General features: G+C 47.3%; 1 protein-coding gene across 10 annotated transcripts in view; it reads right to left on the bottom strand.

The window, feature by feature from the left end:
- Positions 1-15376, bottom strand: part of CDKL5 (cyclin dependent kinase like 5) — an 850075-nt gene that overhangs the window by 693850 nt on the left and 140849 nt on the right. For all 10 annotated transcript variants that reach the window (XM_063955716.1, XM_063955713.1, XM_063955718.1 and 7 more), the window contains exon 2: positions 2533-2579. The gene's annotated coding sequence lies outside the window, so the exon portion shown is untranslated. The remainder of the gene's footprint in view (positions 1-2532; positions 2580-15376) is intronic.

The following is a 15376-nucleotide window of genomic DNA, read 5'->3' as shown; positions in this document are numbered from 1 at the left end:
CCCTGTATGCTGTAATAATTCTAGGGTGCAGTGAAAATCAATGTACACTGGCCCTGTCTTGTATGCTGTAATAATTCTAGGGTGCAGTGAAAATCGATGTACACTGGCCCTGTCAAAATTAATGGGTTCTGTTATTAAAATAAAAGTACAGTGCTCCTGTATGCTGTAAAAATACAGGGGTGCAGTGAAAATAAATGTACACTGGCCTTGTCTTGTATGCTGTAAAATTACAGGGGTGTTGTGAAAATACAGGGATGCTGGCACTGTCCGCGGTTGCGATGTCTAGTTCTGACTTTCACAACACTGTATGACAAGAGGAGGTTCCTACCACCATTTGCACGCCCCCTGGAAGTGCTGGGAGGAGCACCGCCAGTCCAGTGGCTGATATTGAGATTGAGGATGTCACTGTAGAAGTACACTAGGATGAGGAGAATATGGCTTTAGATGGCGCTGCAAAGGAAGTTGAAGATGAAGATGAGGATTCTGGTGGTGATGTGGTTTGTTTGAATGAGGCACCAGTGGAGACAGTTGTTGCCCATGGGATAAAAATGCCTATTGTCATGCCTGGGCAAAATACCAAAAAGCCACCCCTTCGGTGTGGAATTACTTTTCCACAAATCCAGACAAACAGGTGTCAAGCCGTGTGTTGCCTTTGTCAATTCATAATAAGTAGGGGTAAGGACGTTAACCACCAAGGAACATCCTCCCTTACACGTCACCTGCAGCGCATTCATCATAAATCATTGTCAAGTTCAGAAACTTTGGGTAATAGCGTAAGCAGTCCACTGACACCTAAATTATGTGGTTGGTTTGTTTGTTTGTTTGAATAGTATTTCTCTGTGAGGATGAGGATGTAAACACTGAGGGGGGGATCTGAGAATGAGGATGACATCTTGCCTCTGTAAAGCCAGTGTATGCAATGAGAAATTAATTGCTTCTTTTTTCTGTGTGGGCACAAATAAACCAATCATTTCAGCCACAGTCATACCCTGTTGCTGAAATGATTGGTTTGTTAAAATGTGCATGTCCTGTTTATACAACATAAGGGTGTGTGGGCCCAAGGACAATTCAATCTTGCAGGTATTTTCTTTGCCACATCATTCCAGGGGTGCTGCCCTATATGGGGTGCTGCCCCTCTGCCCTATCAGTCGAGGGGTGTTGCCCCATTGCCGTTTAAGTCCTGGGGTGCTGTTGCCTATCTGCTGTGTAATTCTACAGATGTGCTTCCCATGCTGTATAAGTCCAGGGGTACTGCCGTACATTTCCAGAGGTACTGCTATACTTGATCCTAGGTTTAAATAAAAGCCTAGAGCAGATATGAAACAAGCTTCAACATCACAGATTTGTGAAAACTAGCCGCAAAGGTGGAAATGGAAATTGCCGAAGTGTTTTTAAATAAAATGGAGAGAGATCACATTTGTGGCCAACTGCTGGAGAGGTAAAAGTGAGATTTTTTGCCAGAGCATTAGAGAGAGATTCTTCTCAATTATTTCATGTTAGGTACTCACTCAAATGAGTGGCTCCAATTAGTCAACCTTAATTTTGATTATTGATGTTCCACATTTTGGGATTATTTATTTAGAAGATGCACATTTATTGTACAGGGATCTTCTTTTCCTAAGGGCTGTGTGGGTTTATCGCAAGACCTTGCAGTGTTAGAAGAACAGAGTTTCAGTGATCTTGCATTGCATCAGCTTTCCATTGCACTGCAGCACTAGATGGGCTACAAGCTCCTGTGAGGCAGCTACTGAATAAGGCCCAGTATGGAGTCTCATGGTGGCTTACAGCCAGGAAGATGTCTGGCTGGCCAGGCTGAGGCATGCTGTGGGCACAGAGGTAAGCATTGCTTCCTCCAACAGTCCTACCTATAGTATAAAATTAGTTTCAACTGTAGAGTGGTAAGACTCCACTAGGGCAGGGGTTCAATAAAAAAATAAAAAATCACTGCACAGTCGTGCTTAGTACTTTACCATATCCATCCGAACTCAACTTGCCCTATTTTAAAAAAAAATCATCCAGATCCAAAGCCAAAACCCCGAAAGGGTGGTTTTGGCAAAACCAATCCAGATCCAAAACATGAGTGGGGATCCAGAACCAAAACTATGTATGTCCAGACATTTCAAGCTATCAAGGTCGCAGTCAATGCCATTTCTCTTTGGATAGTCCCGGCTCTCCACCTTTACTGCCCTCACAGTGTTTATGACCTTAGTGCATTATGCTGGACCAGACCATCGTGCAGTATACAAAGTTCCTCCAATATGAGGATTACTTTTCATTTTAAAGGAGATGTCCAGTCAAAAAAGTTTAATCTCTAAGGAAGCCCCTGGTTAGAAGACCATCACCGTTATTTCATAATCACTTATGGAATAGCTCAGCAATAGATCAAAATATGAGTATACGCCACACACACACACACACACACACACACACACACACACACACATTTTTTTAGACACTATATTAATATATTGAGGCACATGAATCTGTAACACAGGGAAATGAAGAGGTAAAATAAAACCCCAGATATCTTACCTCAGTGGTTCATGAGTCTTAATATATCATGTTGACGTTGACTGTGCCTGCGGGTTACAAATGGTATCAATAAGTATTTATGTTGAGAACATACAATTAATTCTTTATAACAAAACAAAATGTTAGACAATGAAAAGTGCTGGTTACGATTCCTAAAACAGTAGACAACCCCTGACAACAGTAACAAATGTCAGACTTACATATATAAATGAATAAATAGGAGGTTATTCAGTAAGGATTGCAGATTCTGCTAAAAAGTAGAACCTGCAATTCTTTCTATCGCAGGGCAAGGCCACCTAGCATGCTGAATGACCTGCTTAGCAGCTGCAACAGCAATTTAATTGCGGTCGCAGCAACTGTGGATGACCCCCTGCAGCCGAAGCCATTTTCTTGATCGGAGCCACAGAGTGTGACGTCACGCAGCTGCCCCGAAAACGTCGCTGACCCGCCCTCGTTTTGCCCGTTCGCTCGCCACAGGTTCTAGTCCCAATCTATGGGTATTGTGGACACCCACGAGTGGGAATAGTCCCTGCTAGTCGGCATGCCGACTGTCGGGTTTCGGAGCGGGCGGGATGTAGGGGTCGGTATTGTGACCGGCGGTCTCCTGCCCGCCGGTCACCTAACTACACCCCGTTCAATACCAAAGAATATGGTGGACATGAGCAGAGATAAAAGCATCCATGAACTTTGCATTTAGGGCATTTGTAGTGACTAAGGATACCAATAATGCCATATCCATCCATTTAGATGAATGCATACTCATGGATCCACAGCATTTTATATGCCCTATATAACATTATACATAATACAGCAGGTAATTCTGTATTTTTTTTTTTTCTATGAAAAGATTTCAGTGCTGCATATAGAACATAATAAATGTTTTGGGACTTGTCAATGTTACTGTTTGTTTAACGACCTTTCCAGTCACAGTAAAAATGTCCTGCAATGTCAAACAAGATTATTGCTACATCATTTGACCCAAAGAAAAATTACATTTGTATTATACAATTCATTTCCTTCCTCCTTAATGTAGTACATCTAAAAGACGGGAAGACTAAGGAAAATGAGTGTATTGAAAATGTATGAAATCACATTAGATATGCATAGTAAACATTAATATATTTCAATGAAACACGCACAGATCATAGCAGGAGATAGAAATGTTTGCTGTTACACATTACATGACAACTATCATAACGGTGATTAAAGTATAACACCTGCATTTGACTTGAAAACGGAGAGTGACTAAAGTAAAATCTACATTATGAAAACTACAGACATCCAACCCTGAATATTTCAAAGCTCGTACAACAGTACAAATTGACCTTCTTTTTTTTATTTATTAACATCTTATATAATCAGTGTTGGACTGCGGCATATAGGGCCCACTGTGGGAAATGCAGTGGTAGTGGTCCATGCTTAGGGGTGTGGCCAGTCTCCAGATGGGGTGTGGCCAGCTGCTACAGAGGCTTGGCTAACCATTAGAGAGAGCATTGTCTGGGCCGCTTGATAAACATATATGGTAATTACTGCTAGTGACTGAATCATGATAATGTAGTAGATTAATAACAGAAATGAGCTGTAGAAAATATACCATAGTCTTGTGCAGTATAAGGTAACATATGTATAACGTATAATTCGAGTGCACAGTCTGGAGCCTGATCGCTAGAGCAGAGGTGGGGGAGGAGGGGGGGGGGGGTGCGGCACCGGGGTTCTTCCCCTATACCCCTGTGGACCAGTCCAAATGCATGCGCAGTGGAAGCCTGGGCACACGCCCTAACAGTTCCCACAGTGAGGGAGACAGGATAGACCTAAAAGAGGGGAGAAAAAATCTAAAAGAGGGGAGTAGAGTGATTGGTGGTAGAGCACGGTTGGGAAGGTGGGCAGGCAGGCAGGCAGGCGGAACGATGGGGTGGTGAAGAGGTAAAAACCTCCCTTAGGGGAGGTTTATTAAAATTTTACGTAGTTTTCCTATTTCCCACCTGAAGAATAATAGGATTTTACACTTACCGGTAAATCTATTTCTCGTAGTCCGTAGAGGATGCTGGGACTCCGTAAGGACCATGGGGAATAGACGGGCTCCGCAGGAGGCATGGGCACTTTAAGAAAGACTTTGGACTCTGGGTGTGCACTGGCTCCTCCCTCTATGCCCCTCCTCCAGACCCCAGTTAGAGAAACTGTGCCCAGAGGAGATGGACAGTACGAGGAAAGGATTTTTGGGAATCCCAGGGCAAGATTCATACCAGCCACACCAATCACACCGTATAACTTGTGATAACTACCCAGTTAATAGTATGAACAAACAACATAGTCTCGGTCTAAACCGATGAAACTATAACATAACATAACCCTTATGTAAGCAATAACTATATACAAGTCTTGCAGAAGAAGTTCGCACTTGGGACGGGCGTCCCAGCATCCTCTACGGACTACGAGAAAAAGATTTACCGGTAAGTGTAAAATCCTATTTTCTCTAACGTCCTAGAGGATGCTGGGACTCCGTAAGGACCATGGGGATTATACCAAAGCTCCCAAACGGGCGGGAGAGTGCGGATGACTCTGCAGCACCGATTGAGCAAACAGGAGGTCCTCCTCAGCCAGGGTATCAAATTTATAGAACTTTGCAAAGGTGTTTGACCCCGACCAAGTAGCTGCTCGGTACTACTGTAATGCCGAGACCCCTCGGGCAGCCGCCCAAGACGAGCCCACCTTCCTAGTGGAATGGGCCTTAACCGATTTAGGCAATGGCAATCCTGCCGTAGAATGCGCCTGCTGAATCGTGTTACAGATCCAGCGAGCAATAGTCTGCTTTGAAGCAGGCGCGCCAACTTTGTTGGCTGCATACAGAACAAACAGTGCTTCAGTTTTCCTAACCCTCGCTGTTCTGGCCACATAAATCTTCAAAGCCCTGACCACATCAAGGGACTCGGAATCCTCCAAGTCCCGTGTAGCCACAGGCACGACAATAGGTTGATTCATATGAAAAGAAGAGACCACTTTAGGCAGAAATTGAGGACGAGTCCTCAATTCTGCCCTATCCACATGGAAAACCAGATAGGGGCTTTTATGTGACAAAGCCGCTAATTCCGAAACACGCCTCGCAGAAGCCAAGGCCAACAACATGACCACTTTCCAAGTGAGATATTTCAACTCCACTGTTGTGAGTGGTTCAAACCAAGGTGACTTGAGGAAACTTAATACCACATTAAGATCCCACGGCGCCACCGGAGGTACAAAAGGAGGCTGAATAGGCAGCACCCCCTTCACGAATGTCTGTACTTTAGGAAGAGAAGCCAATTCCTTTTGAAAGAAAATGGATAAGGCCGAAATTTGGACCTTTATGGACCCTAATTTTAGGCCCAAAGTCACTCCTGTTTGCAGGAAGTGAAGCAGACGACCCAAATGGAACTCCTCCGTAGGAGCAGTCCTGGCCTCACACCAAGAAACATATTTTCGCCATATACGGTGATAATGTTTCAATGTCACGTCCTTCCTAGCCTTGATCAGGGTAGGAATGACCTCCTCCGGAATACCTTTTTTCGCTAGTATCCGGCGTTCAACCGCCATGCCGTCAAACGCAGCCGCGGTAAGTCTTGGAACAGACAGGGCCCCTGCTGCAGCAGGTCCTGTCTTAGAGGAAGAGGCCACGGATCTTCTGTGAGCAACTTTTGCAGATCCGGATACCAAGTCCTTCGTGGCCAATCTGGAACAATGAGGATTGTTCTTACTCTTCTTAGTCTTATTATTCTCAACACCTTGGGTATGAGAGGTAGAGGAGGGAACACATAGACCGATCTGAACACCCAAGGTGTCACTAGAGCGTCCACCGCTACCGCCTGAGGGTCTCTTGGCCTGGCGCAATACCGCTTTAGCTTTTTGTTGAGACGGGACGCCATCATGTCTATCTGAGGCAGTCCCCACCGACCCACGATCTGTGCGAAGACTTCTTGATGAAGTCCCCACTCTCCCGGATGTAGGTCGTGCCTGCTGAGGAAGTCCGCTTCCCAGTTGTCCACCCCCGGGATGAATACAGCTGATATGGCGCTTACATGGCCTTCCGCCCAGCGAAGAATCCTGGTCACTTCTGCCATGGCCGCTCTGCTCCTTGTGCCGCCTTGGCGGTTTACATGAGCCACTGCTCTGACATTGTCTGACTGAATCAGAACCGGTTTGTCCCGAAGCAATGCCTCCGCCTGGCGTAGGGCGTTGCATATGGCCCTCAACTCCAGGACGTTGATGTGGAGACAAGTCTCTAGATTCGACCAGAGACCTTGGAAATTTCTTCCCAGTGTGACTGCTCCCCAACCTCGGAGGCTTGCGTCCGTGGTCACCAGGATCCAGTCCTGAATTCCGAACCTGCGGCCTTCTAGGAGGTGAGCACTGTGCAGCCACCACAAGAGAGATACCCTGGCTCTGGGAGACAGGGTGATCTTCTGATGCACTTGTAAATGGGACCCGGACCATTTGTCCAGTAGATTCCATTGAAAGATCCTCGCATGGAACCTTCCAAAGGGGATGGCCTCGTACGATGCCACCATCTTCTCCAGGACACACGTGCAGTGATGCACTGAAACCTTTTTTAGCTTTAATAGTTTCCTGACCAGGGCTATGAGCTCCAGAGCCTTTTCCATCGGAAGAAAAACCTTTTCTTAGTCTGTGTCTAGAATCAGACCCAGAAAGGACAGGCGCGTTGTAGGGACTAGCTGGGACTTCGGTATATTGAGAATCCAGCCGTGCCCCTGCAACATCCTCACCGACAGCGACACGCTGTCCAGCAACTTCTCCCGAGATCTCGCCTTTATGAGGAGATCGTCCAAGTATGGGATAATTGTGACACCCTGCTTGCGCAGGAGCACCATCATTTCCGCCATTACCTTGGTGAAAATTCTCGGGGCTGTGGAAAGCCCAAACGGCAACGTCTGAAATTGGTAATGACAGTCCTGTACTGCAAATCTCAGGAACGCCTGGTGAGGAGGGAAAATCGGAACATGAAGGTATGTATCCTTTATGTCCAGGGACACCATTCAATCCCCCCCCTCCAGGCTGGCGATGACCGCTCTGAGCGATTCCATCTTGAACTTGAACTTTTTCAAGTACAAGTTCAGGGATTTTAGATTCAAAATGGGCCTGACCGAACCGTCCGGTTTCGGGACCACAAACAGGATTGAGTAATACCCCTTTCCTTGCTGGAGAAGAGGAACTTTGACTATCACCTGTTGAAGATACAATTTTTGAATTGCAGTCAACACTAACTCCCTCTCTGACGGGGAAGCTGGCAGAGCCGATTTGAAAAACCGGCGAGGAGGCACGTCTTCAAATTCCAGCCTGTATCCCTGAGAAACAATCTCTATAGCCCAGGGATCCACCTGTGAGTGAACCCAGACCTCGAAAATCAAAGACGTGCCCCCACTTGAGCTGACTCCCCCCGGGAAGCCCCAGCGTCATGCGGTGGACTTTGCAGATGTAGGGGAGGACGTCTGCTCCTGGGAACTAGCTGCATGCAGCTTTTTCCCTTGCCTTATCCTCTGGCAAGGAAGGACGATCCCCGTACCTTCTTGCTTTTATTGGAACGAAAGGACTGCATTTGATAATGAGGTGCCTTTTTAGTATGCTGCGGGGGGACATAAGGTAAGAAATTCGATTTACCGGCCGTAGCAGTAGAGACAAGGTCCGAGAGGCCTTCTCCGAACAACTCCTCCCCCTTGTAAAGCAACGGCTCCATATGCCGCTTTGAGTCGGCATCCCCCGTCCACTGTCGGGTCCACAGGAGTCGCCTAGCAGAAATAGACATAGCATTTATTCTGGAGCTTAGTAAACAAATGTCTCTTTGAGCATCCCTCATATATAAAGCAGCATCTTTGATATGCTCTAGGGTCATTAGAATGGTATCCTTATCTAGGGTGTCAAGTTCCGTAGATAAGGAATCTGTCCATGCTGCGACAGCACTACACACCCAGGCCGATGCAATAGCCGGTCTAACGATAGTACCGGAATGTGTGTAAATGTGCTTCATGGTAACCTCCTGCTTACGATCAGCAGGATCCTTGAGGGAAGCAGTATCCTGGGAGGGCAGTGCCACCTTCTTGGATAAGCGTGTCAGCGCCTTGTCTACCTTCGGCGAAGATTCCCATCGTATCCTGTCCTTTTGTGGAAAGGGATACGCCATAAGAATCCTTTTGGGAACTTGTAGTCTCCTATCTGGTGATTCCCAAGCCTTTTCGTACAAGTCGCTTAGTTCAAATGAGGACGGAAAAGTGACCTCAGGCTTTTTCCCTTTATACATGTGTACCCTCGTGTCAGGGAGAGAGTATGCCAGCACACACCCCAGCGCTATATAACCCTGGAGAAAAACACAGATTGTTTACCCAGTAGTGCTGCTTAATGTATAAACGCCAATAACGTGCCTCCCCTCTACTTTAAAACCCCCTTTCACCGTGTGTCAAGCAGGGGAGAGTCTGGGGAGCTTCCTCTCAGCGGTGCTGTGGAGAGAAAATAGCGCTGGTGAGTGCTGAGGGAGAAGCCCCGCCCCCTCGGCGGCGGGCTTCTGTCCCGCTCAAACTTACAAAAAAATGGCGGGGGCTCTTTTATATACATGTACAGTGCCCACCTGTACATGTATATAGACTTTTTCCATAGGAGAGGTGTTTTATTGCTGCCCAGGGCGCCCCTCCTGCGCCCTGCACCCTTACAGTGACCGGAGTGTGTGAGGTGTATGGGAGCAATGACGCACAGCTGCGGTGCTGTGCGTTACCTCAGTGAAGCACCGAAGGCTTCTGCCGCCTGAGACGTCTTCTGTCTTCGTTTCTTCTGGCTCTGTGAGGAGAACGGCGGCGCGGCTCTGGGGTGAACGCCCAGGACGAACCTGTGTTCACTCCCTCTGGAGCTAATGGTGTCCAGTAGCAGAGGAAGCAGAGCCTATCATTTAAGTAGGTCTGCTCCTCTCTCCTCAGTCCCTCGATGCAGGGAGCCTGTTGCCAGCAGTGCTCCCTGAAAAAGAGAAAAAATCCTAACAAAAATGCTTTCTAAGCAGGAAACTCAGGAGAGCTCCATGCAGTGCACCCATTCTCCTCTGGGCACAGTCTAAAACTGGAGTCTGGAGGAGGGGCATAGAGGGAGGAGCCAGTGCACACCCAGAGTCCAAAGTCTTTCTTAAAGTGCCCATGCCTCCTGCGGAGCCCGTCTATTCCCCATGGTCCTTACGGAGTCCCAGCATCCTCTAGGACGTTAGAGAAACATATGTTATTTTTCAGCTTCTTAACATATCGGGAAGTAAGAGAATTAGTGATGAGTGAGTGAGTGAGGGCTTTCGCATTTATAAACAGATGGAGCCGCGCTCATCTGAGTTGGCTCCATCGCAAACGGGCACTCCTGGCGTGACAAGGCGATCCATCCGCCTAGTCACGCCGGGAGTTCACAGAGACGCTCCCATTCAGAGTGTCTCTGTCCGGGCGCACGGACGGAGACGCTATCCATTCAAGTGAATGGGGCACGTCTCTGTCACGGGCGCGCGCCCAGTCGGAGATGGAGACACAGAGTCCTAGGTGCGCCTAGCGTGGCTCCATCTGTATATAGATATAAAAATATATATTTAATAAAAAAATTCCTATGCACATACGGAGCAACACCATATTATGGCCCTTGCACCATATTAAGTCCCCACAGTAATGTCCCTGATATCATATTATGCCGCCAAAGTTATGCCCCTGCCACCATATTATGCCCCACACTGCAATGTCCCTGATAACATATTATGCCCACACATTAATGCCCTTGTCATCATAATATACCTGTACCGGCTCATTGTCAGGGGTTCTGCTTGTTGCCATGGGATCCGCCCACCTCCAGGCAGCCGCTGCTACTGCACACTATTCGTGCCTGTCTGCTTCAAGTTCAAACGTTTGAAAATGTCCCTCCCAAAATGGCCGGCACTTCAGAGGAGACAGTTATTAAAGATACTAGAGCCTCATCTAGTATCTTTAATAACTGTTTCCTCTGGAGGCGGTGGCCATTTTGAGAGGGACATTTTCAATATAGCGCTGCGGGCGGGCGGACGGCGGCATGAGCAGCCAGGACCGCTCCTCTCTGATAGAGAGGCCGGGCCCACGACAGCTGTGCCCCCTTGATGGCTGGCCTGCTTACTGGCAGTTGGTAAGGCTCCTCTATTTTAATTTTGGACCGAGCTGCAGACCCACCTCTGGAGCCTCCACTGCTCCACAAGGAAATAGGAATTTGATACATGAGAATAAGTGTCACATAGTGAAAATTATTCAAGCCAGATTGCAGAAGTGGGCTGTATGATCCAGTCACACAGGAATGTTTGCCAGTGGGATGTATGATTATAGAAAGTGCAGGTTTTCTGATCCCCACTGAGCTTGATCTGCAAGAACACTATCTTCCTGCAGCTGTGGGTGGGCGATGCTTTTTGGATCACCCACTTCTGCACAAAACCCGGTGCGCTGAGCCTGGCAGCTGCTGGAAGATTAGCTATTCTGCTTTGGTTGCATCAGATGTGACCATGTCAGGGAAATCCCAGCCTAGAATGGTTGCATGAGACGCGATGCTAGGCAAATCAGAAAACATCTGGCAGACTCACCGGAAACTCACCAATCCCTGCAAGTTGCTGCCTAATACATTTACCGCTGAGTTTCCAAGGCTTTGTTAGTATGTTTACTTTTGACCAAATACAAAAGGTAGCATACATTAATATGAGTACGGCACTACATTTATCCACAAAATAAAGAGATTCATTAATAATGTAAGGATGTTTTCAATAATGTAGCAGGAAGCATTTTGTCACAATACATGTGTCATAAATTAAACTGCAATTCAATCATATGTCAGGTTACTCTACTCCACAGTAAGTCATGGAGAATCCTGTATACTTAACACCTGAAAAAAAGGTAAGAGAGTGTAATATGCACAGGTAGCCATGAGTAACAAGAAGGTGGCTGAAGGACGTGCGTATACTGAAGTAAATAAATATGGACAAATTCTGCCTGTGGATCAGCAATTCACCTGGCAAAATACTTTCATTGTGCAGAAATATCACACGTTCAATTTTTCTTATATAGTGGACCCTGGAGTGGAACTAAACTCACTTACAGCACTTGTCTAAAGGGGTGTAGTATGGTATACCGGCGCCGGCATACCGACAGCTGGGCGAGCCCAGATGAGCCCCTTGCGGGCTCGCTGCGCTCACGACGCTGCGGGCAAGGTGGCGCACGTTATTCACCCTCCAGTGGGGTCGTGGACCCCCAGGAGGGAGAATAGTTGTCGGTATGCCGGGTGTTGGGATTCCAGCGCCGGTATACTGAGCGCCGGGATCCCAGCAGCCGGCATACTGAATACCACCCATCTAAAAAGCAGATGCTAGAACAGGGAATTTATGTGTCTGTCTACAGCCAAGATCTGGATGCCTGTAAAATAGCATCTGCCTAGAAACTGGACGCTGCAGAACTCAGGATTTGTAATGCTTTACTTGTGTCTGAGCAGTGTATTTAGGGATACATTCATTACACTGTATCATTGTTAGCATCTGTTGAATCGCTATAAGGTGTAAAATGAAGAGGCACTTTGGTCATTGTAAGCTGTAGCATTCAATTAGCCACTATTTAAATTGAAATTATTAAAGCTTATAATCAAGGTTTAAAATGGTGGAATATATTTATACAGTGGGAAAAAAAAACCACAACAAATTACATGATTACACATTTGAAATAATAGGATTTTAATTACCTACCAGTAAATCCTTTTCTCATAGTCCGTAGGGCCCACCGGGGAAATGCAGTGGTAGGGGCCCGTGTGTAGAGGCTTGGCAAACCATTAGTGTATGGTCTGGGCCCCTTGATAAATATATACAGTAAATACTTCTAGTGAATACATGATAGTGTACCAGATTAATAACAGTAATGTACTGTAGTGAATACACCATAGTCCTGTGCAGTATAAGGTAACCTATGTATACCTCAAGTGCTCAGTCTGGAACCTGATCCCTAGAGGAGGGGGTGGGACCCCCAGGCAGTGGGGCCCACCGGTGGTTTCCCCTGTGGGCCAGTCCGACCCTGGGTACCGACGGGTCCACTTGGAGCCATGGGCACTGTAGAAGTTTGACAAGGTGTGCTGGCTTCTCCCTCTATGCCCCTCCTACCAGACTCAATCTAGGAAACTATGCCCGAGGAGATGGACATACTTTAAGAGAAGGAAATAGAGAAGGAAAGTGGTGAGATTTTGTACCAGCACAACCAGAACAAGAGGAAAGCCATGCTAACCAAACTTGAAAACTGGAACAGCAACAGCTGAACCAAACAACAATACTTAAACAAGTAACCATGCAGGAAGAATGAAGCACCGGGCGGGCGCCCAGTATCACCTATGGACTACGAGAAAAGGATTTACTGGTAGGTAATTAAAATCCTATTTTCTCTCACGTCCTAGGGGATACTGGGAATCCATTTAGTACCATGGGAAAGTACCTAAGCTCCCAAACCAGGTGGGAGAGTGCTGAGGTTCCTGCAGAACAGATTGACTAAACTGAGGCCAAGGTATCGAACTTGTAAAACTTGGCAAACGTGTTCGAACCCGACCAGGTAGCTGCTCGCAGAGCTGTAATGCTGAGACACCCCGGGCAGCTACCCAAGAGGAACCCACTGACCTAGTAGAGTGGGCCTGTACAGATTTCGGAATCGGCAAGCCTGCCGTGGAATAAGCATGCTGGATACTGAACCTGATCCAGCGTGCAATTGACTGCTTTGAAGCAGGACACCCAATTTTATTGGCATCATAAAGAACGAACAGCGAGTCCGATTTCCTGTGACGAGCAGTTCGCTTTACATATACCTTCAAAGCCCTTACAACATCCAAAGACTTGAAAGTAGCAGAGGTGTCAATAATAACCGGAACCACAATTGGCTAGGAAGGAATTGCTGACGAGTCCTGAGTTCAGCTCTGTCCTCATGGCAAATCAAGTAGGGGCTCTTGTGAGACAACGCTCCCAGCTCCGACACGCGCCTTGCTGAAGCCAAGGCCAACAGCGTGACGGTCTACCATGTAAGCTACTTTACGTCTACCTCCTGTAATGGTTCAAACCAGTCCGATTGGAGGAATTGCAGAGCAAATTGTGATCTCAAGGTGCCGTGGGAGGCACAAAGGGAGGTTGAATATGAAGAACATCTTTCAAGAACGTCTGGACCTCAGGGAGAGAAGCCAATTGTTTCTGAAAGAAAATAGACAAGGCCGAAATCTGAACTTTTATGGAGCCTAGGTGTAGGCCCACATCAACTCCCGACTGCAGAAAAAGCAGGAAACATCCCAGATGAAATTCCACCGCGGAATATTGTCTGCTCTCACACCAAGAGACATATTTCTTCCAGATACGATGGTAATGCTTTGACGTTGCCCCCTTCCTGGCCTGGATCATAGTCGGGATGACCTTCTCCTGGCTAGAATCAGCCGTTCAACCTCCATGCCGTCAAACATAGCCATGGTAAATCTTGATAAACGAATGGGCTAAGATCCTCTCGAAGAGGCAGAGGCCATGGATCTTCTATTAGCATCTCGAGAAGAGCCGCATACCAAGCCCTTCGCGGCCAGTCCGGAGCAATGAGGATTGCTTGAACTCTTTCCCTTTATATTCTTTTGAGAATTCTTCGGATCTGAGGAATGGGAGGAACAAGTACACCAGCTGGTAGACCCACGGAGTAGTCAGGGCATTGACAGTTACAGCTTGTGGGTCCCTCAACCTGTAGCAATACCTCTTGAGCTTCCTGTTGAGTCGAGAGGCCATCATGTCGATCTGTGGATACCCCTACCGATGTGTCAGCCACTGGAACACCTCCGGGTCGTGTCTGCTGAGGAAGTCTGCTTCCCAGTTGTCTACTCCCGGAATGAAGATCGCCGACAACGCCACGGTGTGTTCTTCCACCCAGAGGAGAATTCTTGACACCTCTGACATTGCGGCTCTGCTTTTTGTTCCACCCTGTCGGTTTATGTACGTTACCGCCGTAACATTGGGGGTCATTCCGAGTTGTTCGCTCGGTAAATGTCTTCGCATCGCAGCGATTTTCCGCTTAGTGCGCATGAGCAATGTTCGCACTGCGACTGCGCCAAGTAAATTTGCTATGAAGTTAGGAATTTTACTCACAGCTTTTTCATCGTTCAGGCGATCGTAATGTGATTGACAGGAAGTGGGTGTTTCTGGGCGGAAACTGGCCGTTTTATGGGTGTGTGTGTAAAAACGCTACCGTTTCTGGGAAAAACGCGGGAGTGGCTGGAGAAACGGAGGAGTGTCTGGGCGAACGCTGGGTGTGTTTGTGACGTCAAACCAGGAACGACAAGCACTGAACTGATCGCAGATGCCGTGTAAGTCTGGAGCTACTCTGAAACTGCTAAGACTTGTGTAATCGCAATATTGCTAATCTTTCGTTCGCAATTTTACTATGCTAAGATTCACTCCCAGTAGGCGGCGGCTTAGCGTGTGCAAAGCTGCTAAAAACAGCTTGCGAGCGAACAACTCGGAATGACCACCATTGTCCGACTGAACTTGAATGGCCTGATTCTGAAGAGATGAGGCCTGCAGAAGGGCATTGTAGATAGCACTGAGCTCCAGGATGTTTATTGGAAGGACAACTTCCTGACTTGACCATCTTCCCTGAAACTGTACTCCCTGGGTGACTGCACACCAACCTGTGAGGCTTGCGTCTGTGGTTAAAAGAATCCTATTCTGAATCCCAAACCTTTGACCCTTCACTAGGTGAGAAGCCACCACAGGAGGGAGATCCTGGCTTTCCGCAACAGACGAACCATCTGGAGCATGTGAAGATGCGATCCGGACCATTTGTCCAACAGA

This window comes from Pseudophryne corroboree, chromosome 2 (genome assembly GCF_028390025.1).
Source record: "Pseudophryne corroboree isolate aPseCor3 chromosome 2, aPseCor3.hap2, whole genome shotgun sequence".
NCBI lineage: Eukaryota > Metazoa > Chordata > Amphibia > Anura > Myobatrachidae > Pseudophryne > Pseudophryne corroboree.
This window is presented reverse-complemented; position numbering and strand designations above follow the sequence as displayed.